At 42.7% G+C, this 17,596-nt stretch overlaps 1 protein-coding gene across 1 annotated transcript in view; it reads left to right on the forward strand.

The window, feature by feature from the left end:
• Window positions 1–17,596, forward strand: part of OCA2 (OCA2 melanosomal transmembrane protein) — a 358,392-nt gene that overhangs the window by 338,882 nt on the left and 1,914 nt on the right. The window lies entirely within an intron of this gene.

The following is a 17,596-nucleotide window of genomic DNA, read 5'->3' on the forward strand; positions in this document are numbered from 1 at the left end:
TCTTTCCTTTTCTCCTTTGCTTTTCACCTCTCTTCTCTTCACAGCTATTTGTATGGCCTCCCCTGACAGCCATTTTGCTTTTTTGCATTTCTTTTCCATGGGAATGGTCTTGATCCCTGTCTCCTGTACAATGTCACGAACCTCATTCCATAGTTCATCAGGCACTCTATGTATGAGATCTAGGTCCTTAAATCTATTTCTCACTTTCACTATATAATCATAAGGGATTTGATTTAGGTCATACCTGAATGGTCTAGCGGTTTTCCCTACTTTCTTCAATTTAAGTCTGAATTTGGTAATAAGGAGTTCATGGTCTGAGCCACAGTCAGCTCCTGGTCTTGTTTTTGCTGAATGTATAGAGCTTCTCCATCTTTTGCTGTAAATAATATAATCAATCTGATTTTGGTGTTGACCATCTGGTGATGTCCATGTGTAGAGTCTTCTCTTGTGTTGTTGGAAGAGGGTGTTTGCTATGACCAGTGCATTATCTTGGCAAAACTCTATTAGTCTTTGCCCTGCTTCATTCTGCATTCCAAGGCCAAATTTGCCTGTTACTCCAGGTGTTTCTTGACTTCCTACTTTTGCATTCCAGTCCCGTATAATGAAAAGGACATCTTTTTTGGGTGTTAGTTCTAAAAGGTCTTGTAGGTCTTCATAGAACAGTTCAAATTCAGCTTTTTCAGCATTACTCGTTGGGGCATAAACTTGGATAACTGTGATATTGAATAGTTTGCCTTGGAAACGAACAGAGATCATTCTGTCGTTTTTGAGATTGCATCCAAGTACTGCATTTCGGACTCTTCTGTTGACCATGATGGCTACTGCATTTCTTCTGAGGGATTCCTGCCCACGGTAGTAGATATATTGGTCATCTGAGTTAAATTCAGCCATTCCAGTCCATTTTAGTTCGCTGATTCCTAGAATGTCGACGTTCACCCTTGCCATCTCCTGTTTGACCACTTCCAATTTGCCTTGATTCATGGACCTGACATTCCAGGTTCGTATGCAATATTGCTCTTTACAGCATCGGACCTTGCTTCTATCACCAGTCACATCCACAGCTGGGTATTGTTTTTGCTTTGGCTCCATCCCTTCATTCTTTCTGGAGTTATTTCTCCACTGTTCTCCAGTAGCATGTTGGGCACCTAATGACCTGGGGAGTTCCTCTTTCAGTATCCTATCATTTTGTATTTTCATACTGGTCATGGGGTTCTCAAGGCAAGAATACTAAAGTGGCTTGCCATTCCCTTCTCCAGTGGACCACCTTCTATCAGACCTCTCCACCATGACCCACCCATCTTTGGTTGCCCTGCAGGCATGGCTTGGTTTCATTGAGTTAGACAAGGCTGTGGTCCTAGTGTGATTAGATTGACTAGATTTCTGTGAGTATGATTTCAGTGTGTCTGCCCTCTGATGCCCTCTTGCAACACCTACCATCTTACTTGGGTTTCTCTTACCTTGGGCGTGGGGTATCTCTTCATGGCTGCTCCAGCAAAGCACAGCAGCTGCTCCTTACCTTGGATGCGGGGTATCTCCTTACTGCCGCAGTTCCTTACCTTCAACGTGGGATAGCTCCTAGATTCCTGTATATAGATTAATATGCATCAGTTGTCTTCCTCTTTCTCACTTACTTCACTCTGTATAATAGGCTCTAGGTTCATCCACCTCATTAGAACTGACTCAAAAGCATTCCTTTTATAGCTGAGTAATATTCTGTTGTGTATATGTATCACAACTTCCTTATCCATTCATTTGCTGATGGACATCTAGGTTGCTTCCATGTCCTCACTATTGTAAATAGTGCTGCGATTAACATTGTGGTACATGTATCTGTTTCAGTTCTGGTTTCCTCAATGTATGGTTTCCTCAGTGTGGCATTTTTGGGTCATAGGATGGTTGTATTCTCAGTTTTTTAAGGAATCTCCACAGTTTTCTCCATAGTGGTGGTAAAAGTTTGCCTTCCAACAAACAGTGCAAAAGGGTTCCCTTTTCTCCACATCCTCTCCATTTATTGTTTGTAGACTTTTCGATGATGGTTGTTTCTGACCATTGTGAGATGATATCCCATTGTGGTTTAGATTTGCATTTCTCTGATAATGAGTGATGTTGAGTATCTTTTCATGTGTTTATTAGCCATCTATATGTGGTCTTTGGAGAAATATCTGTTTAGGTTTTTTGCCCACTTTTTAATTGGATTGTTTGTTTTCTGGTATTGAGTTGCATGAGCTGCATGTATATTTTTGAGATAAATTCTTTGTCAGTTGTTTCATTTGCTTTGTTTTTTTCCTATTATGAAGGCTGCCTTTTTACCTTGCTTATAGTTTCCTTCATTCTGCAAACGCTTTTAAGTTTAATTAGGTCCCATTTGTTTATATTTGTTTTTATTTCCATTATGCTGGGAGGTGGGTCATACAGGACCTTGCTGTGATTTGTGTCAGAGTGTGTTCTGACTATGTTTTATTCAAATAATTTTATAATTTCTGTTCTTACATTTAAGTCTTTATCCATTTTGTTTTTTTTTAGTTTTTTATTTTTTAAATTTTAAAATCTTTAATTCTTACATGCGTTCCCAAACATGAACCCCCCTCCCACCTCCCTCCCCATAACATGTCTCTGGGTCATCCCCATGCACCAGCCCCAAGCATGCTGTATCCTGCGTCAGGCATAGGAAGTGTTTTAGTTTCATTCTTTTACATGTAGTTGACCAGTTTTCCCAGCACCACTTGTTGAAGAGACTGTCTTTTCTCCATTGTATATTTTTTGCCTTCTTTGTCAAAGATAAGGTGTATATAGGTGTATGAATTTATCTCCAGACTTTCTATTTTGTTCAATTGATCTATATCTTTGTCTTTGTGCCAATACCATACTATCTTGATGACTGTAGCTTTGTAGTACAATCTGAAGTTGGGAAGATTGATTCCTCCAGTTCCATTCTTCTTTCTCAAAATTGTTTTGGCTATTTGGGGCCTTTTGTGTTTCCATGCTGCTGCTACTGCTGCTGCTAAGTTGCCTCAGTTGTGTCTAACTCTGTGCGACCCCATAGACAGCAGCCCACCAGGCTCTGCCGTCCCTGGGATTCTCCAGGAAAGAACACTGGAGTGGGTTGCCATTTCCTTCTCCAATGCATGAAAATGAAAAGTGAAAGTGAGGTCGCTCAGTCGTGTCCGACTTTTAGCGACTGCATGGACTGTAGCCTACCAGGCTTTTTCATCCATGGGATTTTCTAGGCAAGAGTACTGGAGTGGGGTGCCATTGCCTTCTCCGTTGTGTTTCCATACAAATTGTGAAATTATTTGTTCTAGTTCTGTGAAAAATACTGTTGGTAGTTTGATAGGGATTATATTGAACCAATAGATTGCTTTGAGTAGTATACTCAATTTCACTATATTGACTTTTCCAATCCAAGAATATGGTATATTTTTCCATCTTTAATCTTTGGTTTCTTTCATCAATGTTTTGTAATTTTCTATATACAGGTCTTTGGTGTCTTTAGGTAAATTTATTCCTAAGTTCTTTATTTTTTTCATTGTAGTGGTGGATAGGATTGTTTACTTAATTTCCTTTTCTGATCTTTCATTGTATGCATATAGGAATGCAAGGAATTTCTCTGTGTTAATTTTATATCCTGTGAAGTGAAGTGAAGTGAAGTCGCTCAGTCGTGTCTGACTCTTTGCGACCCCATGGACTGTAGCCCACCAGGTTCCTCCTTCCATGGGATTCTCCAGGCAAGAATACTGGAGTGGGTTACCATTTCCTTCTCTATGGGATCTTCCTGACTCAGGAATCGAACCCTGGTTTCTTGCCTTGAAGGAAGATGCTTTAACCTCTGAGCATCCTGTGACTTTACTATATTCATTGCTTAGCTCTAGTAATTTTCTGGAGGCTTCTTTATGGCTTTCTACATAGAGGATCATGTCATCTGCAAAAGTGAAAGTTTTACTTCTTTTCCAATCTGGATTCCTTTCATTTCCTTTTCTTCTCTAATTGCTGTGGCTAGGACCTCCAGAATTATTTTGAATAGTAGTGGTGAGAGATCCTTTTTTGTACAGTTCTTCAGTGTATTCTTGCCACCTCTTCTTAATATCTTCTGCTTCTGTTAGGTCCATACCATCTCTGTCCTTTATCGAGCCCATCTTTGCATGAAATGTTCCCTTGGTATCTCTTCTTTTACATGAAGAGATCTCTAGTCTTTCCCATTCTGTTGTTTTCCTCTATTTCTTTGCATTGATCGCTAAAGAAGGGTTTCTTATCTCTTCTTGCTATTCTTTGGAACTCTGCATTCGGATGCTTACATCTTTCCTTTTCTCCTTTGCTTTTCACCTCTCTTTTTTTCACAGCTATTTGTAAGGCCTCCCCTGACAGCCATTTTGCTTTTGTGCATTTCTTTTCCATGGGGATGGTCTTGATCCCTGTCTCCTGTACAATGTCACGAACCTCATTCCATAGTTCATCAGGCACTCTATGTATGAGATCTAGGTCCTTAAATCTATTTCTCACTTTCACTATATAATCATAAGGGATTTGATTTAGGTCATACCTGAATGGTCTAGCGGTTTTCCCTACTTTCTTCAATTTAAGTCTGAATTTGGTAATAAGGAGTTCATGGTCTGAGCCACAGTCAGCTCCTGGTCTTGTTTTTGCTGAATGTATAGAGCTTCTCCATCTTTTGCTGCAAAGAATATAATCAATCTGATTTTGGTGTTGACCATCTGGTGATGTCCATGTGTAGAGTCTTCTCTTGTGTTGTTGGAAGAGGGTGTTTGCTATGACCAGTGCATTATCTTGGCAAAACTCTATTAGTCTTTGCCCTGCTTCATTCTGCATTCCAAGGCCAAATTTGCCTGTTACTCCAGGTGTTTCTTGACTTCCTACTTTTGCATTCCAGTCCCATATAATGAAAAGGACATCTTTTTTGGGTGTTAGTTCTAAAAGGTCTTGTAGGTCTTCATAGAACAGTTCAACTTCAGCTTCTTCAGTGTTACTGGTTGGGGCATAGACTTGGATTACCGTGATATTGAATAGTTTGCCTTGGAAACGAACAAAGATCATTCTGTCGTTTTTGAGATTGCATCCAAGTACTGCATTTCGGACTCTTCTGTTGACCATGATGGCTACTGCATTTCTTCTGAGGGATTCCTGCCCACGGTAGTAGATATATTGGTCATCTGAGTTAAATTCAGCCATTCCAGTCCATTTTAGTTCGCTGATTCCTAGAATGTCGACGTTCACCCTTGCCATCTCCTGTTTGACCACTTCCAATTTGCCTTGATTCATGGACCTGACATTCCAGGTTCGTATGCAATATTGCTCTTTACAGCATTGGACCTTGCTTCTATCACCAGTCACATCCACAGCTGGGTATTGTTTTTGCTTTGGCTCCATCCCTTCATTCTTTCTGGAGTTATTTCTCCACTGACCCCCAGTAGCATATTGGGCACCTAATGACCTGGGGAGTACCTCTTTCAGTATCTTATCATTTTGCTTTTCATACTGGTCATGGGGTTCTCAAGGCAAGAATACTAAAGTGGCTTGCCATTCCCTTCTCCAGTGGACCACCTTCTATCAGACCTCTCCACCATGATCCGCCCATCTTGGGATGCCCCGCAGGCATGGCTTGGTTTCATTGAGTTAGACAAGGCTGTGGTCCTAGTGTGATTAGATTGACTAGATTTCTGTGAGTATGATTTCAGTGTGTCTGCCCTCTGATGCCCTCTTGCAACACCTACCATCTTACTTGGGTTTCTCTTACCTTGGGCGTGGGGTATCTCTTCATGGCTGCTCCAGCAAAGCACAGCCGCTGCTCCTTACCTTGGATGAGGGGTATCACCTCCCACCACCCTTGCTGACCTTCAACATGGGATGGCTCCTCTAGGCCCTCCTGTACCCGGGCAGCCACCACTCCTTGGGAGTGGGGTTGCTCCTCTCGGTCGCTGCCCTGGCCTCGGGCGTCAGGTTGCTCCTTCCAGCTGCTGCCCCTGGCCTCGGGCCCTGCCCCTGGCCTCGGATGCGGAGTAGCTCCTCTTGACCGCAGACCCTGGCCTCAGACGCAGGGTGGCTCCTCTTGGCCGTCGCCCCTGACCTCGGACACAGTGTAGCTCCTCCCGGCTGCCGTCTCTGGCCTTGGATGCGGGGTATCTCCTCCCGGCCATCGCCCCTGACCTTGGGTGTCGGGTAGCTTCTCTCGGCCGCCCCAGACCTCGGACGTGGGGTAGCTCCTCTTGGCCTTTCCTGTGCTGTCACAGCCTGGCACTCTAGGCCACTGCACCTGAGCTCTGACCTGGGGTAGCTCTTGGCCGGGCTTAGTGCGCCGGCCACCACTGCCTGTGCTTAGTGCGCTGGCCACCGCTGAACTGTACAAAAAGGATCTTCATGTCCTGGATAATCACGATGGTGTGATCACTCATCTAGAGCCAGACATCTTGGAATGTGAAGTCAAGTGGGCCTCAGAAAGTATCACTATGAACAAAGCTAGTGGAGGTGATGGATTTCCAGTAGAGCTATTTCAAATCCTGAAAGATGATGCTGTGAAAGTGCTGCACTCAATATGCCAGCATATTTGGAAAACTCAGCAGTGGCCACAGGACTGGAAAAGGTCAGTTTTCATTCCAATCCCAAAGAAAGACAATCCCAAAGAATGCTCAAACTACTGCACAATTGCACTCATCCCACATGCTAGTAAAGTAATGCTCAAAATTCTCCAAGCCAGGCTTCAGCAATAAGCGAACTGTGAACTTCCAGATGTTCAAGTTGGTTTTAGAAAAGGCAGAGGAACCAGAGATCAAATTGCCTACATCTGCTGGATCATGGAAAAAGCAAGAGAGTTCCAGAAAAACATCTATTTCTGCTTTATTGACTATGCCAAAGCCTTTGACTGTGTGGATCACAAAAAAACTGTGGAAAATTCTGAAAGAGATGGGAATACCAGACCACCTAACCCACCTCTTGAGAAATCTGTATGCAGGTCAGGAAGCAGCAGTTAGAACTGGACATGGAACAACACACTGGTTCTGAATAGGAAAAGGAGTACGTCAAGGCTGTATATTGTCACCCTGCTTATTTAACTTATACGCAAAGTACATCATGAGAAACGCTGGACTGGAAGAAACACAAGCTGGAATCAAGATTGTTGGGAGAAATAGCAATAACCTCAGATATGCAGATGACACCACCCTTATGGCAGAAAGTGAAGAGGAGCTAAAAAGCCTCTTGATGAAATTGGAAGAGCAGAGCAAAATAGTTGGCTTGAAGCTCAACATTCAGAAAACGAAGATCATGGCATCTGGTCCCATCACTCCATGGGAAATAGATGGAGAAACAGTGGAAACAGTGTCAGACTTTATTTTTTGGGGCTCCCAAATCACTGCAGATGGTGATTGCAGCCATGAAATTAAAAGACTCTTACTCCTTGGAAGAAAAGTTATGACCAACCTAGATAGCATATTCAAAAGCAGCAACATTACTTTGCCGACTAAGGTACGTCTAGTCAAGGCTATGGTTTTTCCAGTAGTCATGTATGGATGCGAGAGTTGGACTGTGAAGAAGGCTGAGTGCCGAAGAATTGACGCTTTTGAAGTGTGGTGTTGGAGAAGACTCTTGAGAGTCCCTTGGACTGCAAGGAGGTCCAACCAGTCCATTCTGAAGGAGATCAGCCCTGGGATTTCTTTGGAAGGAATGATGCTAAAGCTGAAACTCCAGTACTTTGTCCACCTCATGCAAAGGATTTACTCATTGGAGATGATTTTCATGCTGGGAGAGATTGGGGGCAGGTGGAGAAGGGGACGACAGAGGATGAGATGGCTGGATGGCATCACTGACTTGATGAACGCGAGTCTGAGTGAACTCCGGGTGTTGGTGATGGACTGGGAGGCTTGGTGTGCTGCGATTCATGGAGTTACTAGAGTCGGACATCACTGAGCAACTGAACTGAACAGTGGTGAGTGAGGGCACCCATGTCTTGTTCCTGATTTTGGAGGAAATGTTTTCAAATTTTTGCTATTGAGGATAAAATTTGCTCTGGGTTTGTCTTCAATGGCTTTTATTATGTTTAGGTATATTCCTTCTATGCCTACTTTCTGGAGAGTTTTATTATAAATGGGTGTTGAATTTTGTAAAAGGCTTTCTCAGAATCTATTGAAATAATCATATGGTTTTTATGTTTAAAATTTTTAATAATGGCATCGATCAACTTGCATATATTGAAGAATCCTTGCATCCCTGGAATAAACCTGACTTGATCAGGCTACATGATCTTTTTAATGAACACATTAAAATTGTTGCTTGCTGGAGTTTTGTTGAGGAGTTTTGCATCATTTTCATTAATGATATTGGCCTGTAATTTTTTGTGTGTGTGTGTGTGATGTCTTTGGAATAAGGATGATACCTTGTAGAATTAGTTTGGAAGTGTTTTCTCCTCTTCTGTTCTTTTGGGAGAGTTTTAGAAGGATACCCAATCAAAAAGTGGGCCAAAGACCTAAATAGACATTTCTCCAAATAAGACATATGGATGGCTAACAAACACATGAAAAGATGCTCAACATCACTCATTATTAGAGAAATGCAAATCAAAACCACAATGAGGTACCACTTCACGCCAGTCAGAATGGCTGCAATCCAAAATCTACAAGCAATAAATGCTGGAGAGGGTGTGGAGAAAAGGGAACCCTCTTACACTGTTGGTAGGAATGAAAACTAGTACAGCCACTATGGAGAACAGTGTGGAGATTCCTATAAAAACTGGAAATAGAACTGCCTTATGACCCAGCAAACCCACTGCTGGGCATACACACCAAGGAAACTATAATTGAAAGAGACACGTGTATCCCAATGTTCATTGCAGCACTGTTTATAATAGCCAGGACAAGAAAACAAACTAGATGTCCATCAGCAGATGAATGGATAAGAAAGCTGTGGTACATATGCACAATGGAGTATTACTCAGCCATCACATTTGAATCAGTTCTAATGAGGTGGATGAAACTGGAGCTGATTATACAGAGTGAAGTAAGCCAGAAAGGAAAACACCAATACAGTATACTAACACATATATATGGAATTTAGAAAGATGGTAACGATAACCCTGTATGCGAGACAGCAAAAGAGACGCAGATGTACAGAACAGACTTTTTGACTCTGTGGAAGAGGGAGAGGGTGGGATGATTTGGGAGAATGGCATTGAAACATATATAATATCATATAAGAAATGAATCGCCAGTCTAGGTTTGATGCAGGATACAAGATGCTTGGGGTTGGTGTACTGGGATAATGCAGAGGGATGGTATGGGGAGGGAGGTGGGAAGGGGGGTTCAGGAGTGGGAACTTAATGTACACCTGTGGCAAATTCATGTTGATGTATGGCAAAACCAATACAGTATTGTAAAATAAAAAAATAAAAAATAAAAAATAAAAAAAAAGAAGGATAGGTATTAGCTCTTCTCTAAATGTTTGAAAGAATTCACGTTTGAAGCCATCTGGCCCTGGACTTTTGTTTTGGGGAGATTTTTTTTTAGTCACAGTTTTGATTTGATTGTTTGTAATTCGCTTTTCATAATTTCTGTTTCTTCCTGATTTACTCATGGAAAGTTGAACTTTTCTAAGAATCTGTCCATTTTCTCTGTTTTCCATTTTATTAGCATATAGTTGTTCATTGTAGTCTCTTATGGTCCTTTGTATTTTTGCATTTTCTGTTGTAACTGCTGCTTTTCCATTCCTAATCTTGTTGATTTGGCTTTCTCCCTTTTTCGCTTGATGAATCTGGCTACTGGTTTGTCAAATTTGTTTATCTTCTCATAGAACCAGCTTTTAGTTTTATTAATCTTTACTATTGTTTCCTTCCTTTCTTTTTCATTTAGTTCTGCTCTGATCTTTATGATCTCTTTCTTTCCACTAAGGTTTTTGGGATTTCTTTGTTGTTGTTCTAGCAGCTATGTGATGTTTTCTTGTTTCTTGTGGTAGGATAGTATTGCTATAAACTTCCCTCTTAGAACTGCTTTTGCTGCATCGCATAGATTTTGGATTGTCGTGCTTTTGTTGTCACTTGTTTCCAGGAATTTAAAAAATTTTCTTCTTATTTCTTCAGTAACCTATTCATTAAGTGTAAATGTATTGTTTAATCTCGATTTGTTTGTGTTTTTTACAGCTCCCCCTCCCCCCCTGTATTTGATACCTAGTTTCACAGCATCTTGGTCAGAAAAAATGCTTGATATGATTTCAATTTTCTTCAGTTTACTGAGGCTTGATTTGTGACCCAAGATGTGATCTATCCTGGAAATGTTCCATCTGCACTTTAGAAGGAAGTGTATTCTTCTGTATTTGGATGAAAAGTCCTGAAGTAATCAATTAGGTCCATTTGGTCTTATGTTTCATTTAATGTTTGTGTTTCCTTATTAATTTTCTGTTTTGATGATCTGTTCTCGTTGATGGAGATGGATCTTCTCTTTCTGAAGGGCAGCACTGTGTCGAGTAGTAGGTTTTGGGGTGTCTATGGGTTAGATATGGCTTTGGGCAGCCTGTCTGCTAATGTGCAGTGTTGTGTTTCTGTTTTATTGAAGGATTGTGTGGGGTATCTGGGCACTGGTGCTTGCTGGCCTTTGGGTGGGCTTGGTTTTGGTGTTGAGATGGAGGCCGTTGGGAGGACCCTCATCTATGAATGTTCCCTGAGGTCATGAGTTCTCTGGTGGGATTAGAATTGGGTCTCTCATCTCAGGGGTTCAGGCTCATATTGAAACTCTAAGACCTCACAAGTCACACTGCACAAAAGACATGTTTCCAATACTCTTGGTGAGGGCAACACTCAGCAGCCCAGGACACCCGGCAAGGTTTATACCAAGTCCTCTAATGTTTCTAGGAAGGCCTTTTGACCTGTTTTGGGCAGCATGGGTTTAATTCAATCTCAGATATGGCCTTACTCCAGCTTGTAGTTGCTCCTAATGTTCACAGTTGCCCCTGGAGTCCCCAGTCTATTCCCCACCTGGACATGAGGGGGCAAAGATCAAGGCTCATTAGGACTCATTCACTCTCTCGGGCTGGAGAAGGGGGAGGATATGACAGCCACATTATGTGTTGTGCTGGAGAGTGGCTGCCATGCCCTGTTGGCTGTTGTTAACAGTCTAAGATAAATTGTGAGTTCTTCCATAGGAAAGGGACACAGTTTGTGGTTCCCTAGAAAGAACTCAGCTGTTAAAGCTCCCAGCAAATTGCGGGCAGTAACCTGTACCTGCTCATAGCCTGGAGGTAGCTGAAACATCTGGGATCAGGACCACATCCATGGTGTTTTGTCTACTGCCTCTAGCACCCCTCCTGGCTTTGGCAATGGTAGTCATGTCAATTTCCTCAGCCTTGTTTTAGTAGCCCTCTCAGTGCATCCTCATAGCCGCTAGCCCCCTACCTCTTCCTGGGATCTTCACTGCAGCCTCTGGCCCTGGACCCACCCTCTGCTGCAGGCCAAGCTTGCTAGCCACTCATCCTGGCTCCCCGTCCCCACCCTCTGGTCTGGGCTGAGGCTTGTGAGCTGCTTATGGGCTGAGCTCTGTTGGGCAGCTTTCTGTGTGTTTTGCCTTCTGAGCCCCACTGTTGAATGGCACTCTGAGGTTCCACAGCTCCCCCTTGGTCCCATCTGAAAGGGGATTTCCTAGTGTGTGGAAACTTCTCCTCCTTCATGACTCCTTCCCTCCCGAGGAGCGCAAACTCCTGAAGTCCTCTATCTTTCTTTTTTAAATGTGTTTCTTTCATCCTACCTCATTTCAGGGAAATTAGCTTGCCTTTTTGGAGGCCTGGGGTCTTCTGTGGTCATTGAGAAGTTGCTCTGTAGGAGTTGTTCCATATTTTAATTTTTTATATATATATATTTGTGGAGACCAGGCAATCTCTGCCATCTTCTCTGCCCCATCTTTTTTTAGTTAAAAAAATTTTTTTTTAATTGACATATAGTTGAGTTGGTTGATTTCTTTAATGATCCATTTGTAGTTTAATAACATATGTATTGGGGCTTCGCTCGTAGCTCAGCCAGTAAAAAATCTTCCTGCCGTACAGGAGACCCAGGTTCGATCCCTGGGTTGGGAAGATCCCCTGGAGGAGGAAATGCGAGTCTGGTGGGCTGCCGTCTATGGGGTCACACAGAGTCAGACACGACTAAAGCGACTTAGCAGCAGCAGCAGCAGCAGCAGCAACAATCATAAAAGAGGAAATTGACAGTAACACAGTAATAGTGGGGGATTTGAGTTTCACATATGAGTGTTTGCCTTATCTATAGATGTGCTCCTGTGCTGTGTGCATATATATTTCCCACTGTTTTATCATCTTCCTGGATTGATTCCATAATATTATATGTGTCTTCCCTGTCTCTTGTAATGGTCTTTATTTTAAAGTCTATTTTATTTTTCTGATACGAATATTGGTATTCCAACCTTCTTTTGATTTCCATTTGCCTGGAATATCTTTTTCCATCCCCTCACTTTCAATCTGTTTCCATAGGCCTGAAGTGTGTCTCTTGTAGATAGCCTAGTCTTTGTTATATCCCTTTAGACGGTCTTTTGGTTGGAGCATTTAATCCATTTACACTTATGGTAATTATCAATATCTATGTTCCTATTGTTATTTTCACAATGTTTTTTGGTTTGTTTTTGTAAGTTTTTTTTCTTCTGTTCCTTTTTTATTCTTTTTTCTTGTGGTTTAATGACCATCTTTAGAATTGCTTTTTCCTTTATGTATGTGTTTCTACCATAGTTTTTTGTTTGCATTTCCTATAAGATTTTGCTATAGCAGTATGTGTATACTCATAAGTACTCATTTCTTTTCATTCTTTTCTCTCTCTGTCTACACACACACACACACACACACACACACACACACACACACAGATTGGTTCCAAATTGGGAAACGAGTGAATCAAGGCTGTATAGTGTCACCCTGCTTATTTAACTCACATGCAGAGTACATCACATGAAACGCCAGACTGGATGAAGCACAAGTTGGAATCAAGTTTGCAGGGAGAAATATCAATAACCTCAGATATGCAGTTGACACTACCCTTATGGCAGAAAGCAAAGAGGAACTGAATAGCCTATTGATGAAAGTGAAAGAAGAGAAAGTAAAAGCTGGCTTAAAACTCAACATTCAGAAAACAAAGATCATGGCATCTGGTCCCATCACTGCATGGCAAATAGATGGGGAAACAATGGAAACAGTGAGAGACTATTTCTTTGGGCTCCAAAATCACTGCAGATGGTCACTGCAGCCTGAAATTAAAAGATGCTTGCTTCTTGAAAGAAAAGCTATGACCAACCTAGACAGTATATTAAAAAGCAGAGACGTTACTTTGCTGACAAAGGTCAGTCTAGTCAAAGCTATGGTTTTTCCAGTAGTCATGTATGGATGTGAGAGTTGTACCATAAACAAAGCTGATGGACAAAGAATTGATGCTTTTGAACCGTGGTGCTGCAGAAGACTCTTGAGAGTCCCTTGGACTGCAAGGAGATCAAACTAGTCACGCTTAAAGAAAATCAGACCTGAATATACATTGGAGAGACTGATGCTGAAGCTGAAGCTCCAATACTTGGGCCACCTGATGCGAAGAACTGACTCATTGGAAAAGACCCTGATACTGGGGAAGATTGAAGGTGGGAGGACAAGGATACAACAGAGGATGAGATGATTCAGTGGTACCACCGACTCGATGGACATGCATTTGAGCAAGGTCTGGGAGTTGGTGATAGACAGGGAAGCCTTGGGATCACAAAGAGTTGGACATGAGGCAATGGCACCCCACTCCAGTATTCTTGCTTGGAAAATCCCATGGATGGAGGAGCCTGGTGGGTTGCAGTCCATGGGATTGCAAAGTCAGACACGACTGAGCAACTTCACTTTCACATTTCACTCTCATGCATTGAAGAAGGAAATGGCAACCCACTCTGGTGTTCTTGCCTGGAGAATCCCAGGGACAGAAGAGCTTGGTAGGCTGCCATCTCTGGGGTCGCACAGAGTCAGACACGACTGAAGTGCCTTAGCAGCAGCAGCAGAACAACTGAACTGACTGACTGATACATACATGTGTGTGTGTGTGTGTATATGTTTTATATATATATATATATATATATATATAGTTACTGGTTTCTTATTTTTAAATGCAATTCCCATTTCTTATATTTGTACTGTTTTCATAGTTCTTGGTTTTGATATTATATTTGTGTATGGCTGATTTCCAGCTTTTTGCTTTTACTGGTGAGCTTTCCTATTTGTGATTTCTTGTTTCTAGTTGTGGCTTTTTTTCCCCTGCCTAGAGAAGCTCCTTTCTTGGTGGTGCTGAATTCTCTTGGCTTCTGCTTGTCTTTAAAGTTTTTTATTTCTCCCTTGAATTTGAATAATAACTTTTCTGGGTAGAATATTCTAGGGTTGTAGGTTTTCCCCTTAGTTTTTCTGAGTTTAATTAATATGTGTTCTGGTATGTTCCTCCTTGGATTTATCCTGCATCTTCATTTCCTGGTCTTGTGTGGTTTCCTTTCACATTGTATGGAATATTTGGACTCTAATTTCTTCAATATTTTCTTAGGCCCTTTCTCTTTATCTTTGTCTTCTGGGATCCCTATTATTCAAACGTTGGTGAAATGCACCAAACAAACAATGTTGTGTCCTCATTTCTTTTCATTCATTTTTCTGTATTCTGTTCCATGGCAGTTATTTCCATGGAAGAAGGTCTGTTTTCCAGGTGGAGTAGAAGCACTGAGAGTTATGTTCCATGTGGCTTTATTGCCCTGAAGTGTGTGCTCTATTCCTAAGGACGTGAGCATGAAGGAAGTGAGCCCTGTATGTGCACATCAGGTCTATATACTACCCGTGCAGCCATTCTGCCAGAAGCAGCCCAAGGTTGTGTCTTTTTCTCTGTTGTATTCATCCCAGACCTCTTGGTAGGCTGTTGCTTGGGGGCAAGGTTTTGTGACTGCTGGTCTTCCCCCTGGGGCCTAGGCTGCCTCTGTGGTAGGACTCTCCAGGACTTGTCTATTCCAGATCTAGCTCTAAGCTGTATTGGATGTGGGCAGAGCTGAAGGGCTCTCACTGGGAAAGGAATTACTTTGTACCACATCCTAGGGACTCTCTATGGTAGATAAGTGATTCTGTGATGCCACTAACCAGCTGATTTATGCATCAACAGTCTACTGCTACCAAATTTGCCATGGTCAAGGTCACAAGGCTGCCAACACTGGAACTGTGAAGTGCTGTGAGCGTGCTGACAGTATTGTTTCTGTGGGCACTTATGCTCTCACCTGCATGTGCTAATGGTGGTGCTCCTATGGCAGACGTAGGCCCAGCTATGTGTGTGCTAATGATGGGCTCTGAGTTATGGCCTGGACTACACTCCAAGCCCTCTGGAACTAGACCATATTCTCTCTCAGGGACCTTCCACTGAAGCCTGTGTTTCATTGCCTAGCTGGGCAGGGCACATTAGAAACCCTGCCCAGTGCCTGTTTGGGGTGGGAAGTGGCATGAGGTAGCAACTGATACATGTACAGCAGCTGATACACATGCACTCCTTGCAAGTAGAGTTCATGCCCCTCCTGTCCATCTCTCTGTCCTAGAAGACCTCTATGAAGGAAAGGGGGAGTTCCCAGGGAGAGGGACCACCTATGTGGACCTTTCCTCTTTCGCAACTTCCTCCCAGAGGTGCTAGACTCATTCCAATACCCTTTTTCCCGTCCTGCTCAGTTACATGGGAATCTTTCCTGCTGCTTTGGTTGTATAAGAGATCTAATGTTAGCTTTCAGTTGGTTTTCTGTGAAATTCATTCTACATGTAGATGTATTTTTGATGTGTTTGCTGGGGGAGGTGAGTTCCATGTCCTTCTACTCCACCATTTTGATCCAAAAAGAGTATTTTTCAAATATTAATCCTTAACATGAGAGAAAGTGTTGCTTTTTATTTTTTAGAGCTCACTCAAGTTCTTGAATGTGACCCTGAATTATGTGTGAAATTCTGTTTTGTCCAGAAGGAGAGTTCTCAATGTTAAATCCTGGAGTAGCAATGTTTGGGATGCAGAGCAGATGCTACTCAGCTATTGAGGTGTGTGCTCTGCGATGGAGGCTGGCAGGGCCCTCTGAGGAACATTTGCATGTCAGCATGTTGCTTCTCTGTGCCTCACTTTCTTCATGGGGACACTGAGGACCTCAGTGCTCAGCCCCTTGAGCATTTTCTCTCTGCCTGCCTGATCTCAAGCCTGCTGCACATCTCCTACATTGTGCCATGTCTTTGGTAACAGACTCCCTGTGAAGCTCTGAAGGATATGAGCTGATTTCCATGCGGAATGACTTGCTAGAGTGAGAGGGAAAACCTGCCTAAGGTTAGGCAGTTAAGAAGAAGCTAATGGAAGTCTGGGGTAGGGGGAAGGTGGGAGCCAAGGCAGATCTCAGAACTGAGATGGAAATCCAGACTTTTAGGATGGGTCTGCTTCCAAACTCATTCAGATTGTTGGCAGAATCCAGTTCCTTGGAGGTGTAAGACTGAATATCCTGTCCCTTGCTTGCTGTCAGCTGAGGCTGCCCTTAGCTCCTAAAGGCCTCTCTGGTTATGGCCCTTGGACCTAAATCTCAGAACCAGCAATGTTATATGGAAGTCTCATGGTGGGAATTCTTCCACCCCCTTGGATCTCTTGAACTCTCTGTCCTGGGCTTCCTCCAGCTCTCCTCTGGGACAGCTCCTTGGAGTCTCCAGGATCTCTATGACTCTCCCTCTGAGGCTTCTCTTCTGCTTCTAGCTTGAGAAGGTTTCCTACTTTTAAGGGTTCATGTGAGTCAGTTGTGCCCACTCAGATAATTGAGAGTAATCCCGCATCTCAAGATCTATAACCTGAAATACTTCTGTAAAGACCTTCTTGCCATACATAGTAACATAATGACATAAGCACATGTTCTGAGGACTAAGGTGTAGGCTTCTCTATGGGGCTAGGGGGTGTCATCATTTTACTGCCTGGAACAAGGCAACATCTTATAGTCTGGACTGTCCACCAACCAGGGTCTACGCCTCCTTTGTTGCCACTCTAAAATCTGTCCTGCCCAAGCAGTTTGAATGTTGATCTGCCATGCCCTCCCCTGCTATGGGGCAGCTATCCCTCTCCCCTTGGTGATGGGCTTGCCCCTCCTGATCTGAGGAGACCCTGAAGATTTTTCTCAAGCTCCTAAGATCCAAAGCCTTATATTACTGACATGTCAAATATATTTCATCCTTAGAGCAAGCATGTAAATGGATGTGGTGTGCTATTTCAGGAGTTTTCACGGAAACTAGGTTGAACTCTTATATGGAATAAAAGCAGGAAGAGTGAAGTAAAACTTGGTTAGCCTTTGCCCTGCCTGCCTATGGACCTGGTAGTTGTGTTGGATGCCTATGTATTTCAGGACTGTGTAAGGACTAAGTGGAGGGGGGCAGGATAAACCTCATAAGTGACACAGTTTATTATTTATTCCTCACTTCTCTCCATCCTCTGTATTCCAGTGTGGAGTTCTGGGCCAACATAGCACCTTGGGGCACAGATTTCTTGATCCTCACCCTTCTGCTCTGCTGTCCAGTATTAAAAAGTCATCCCTCAGGCCATTAAGGGCTGTTGGCAGTTGCAGAT

This window comes from Capra hircus, chromosome 2 (genome assembly GCF_001704415.2).
Source record: "Capra hircus breed San Clemente chromosome 2, ASM170441v1, whole genome shotgun sequence".
NCBI lineage: Eukaryota > Metazoa > Chordata > Mammalia > Artiodactyla > Bovidae > Capra > Capra hircus.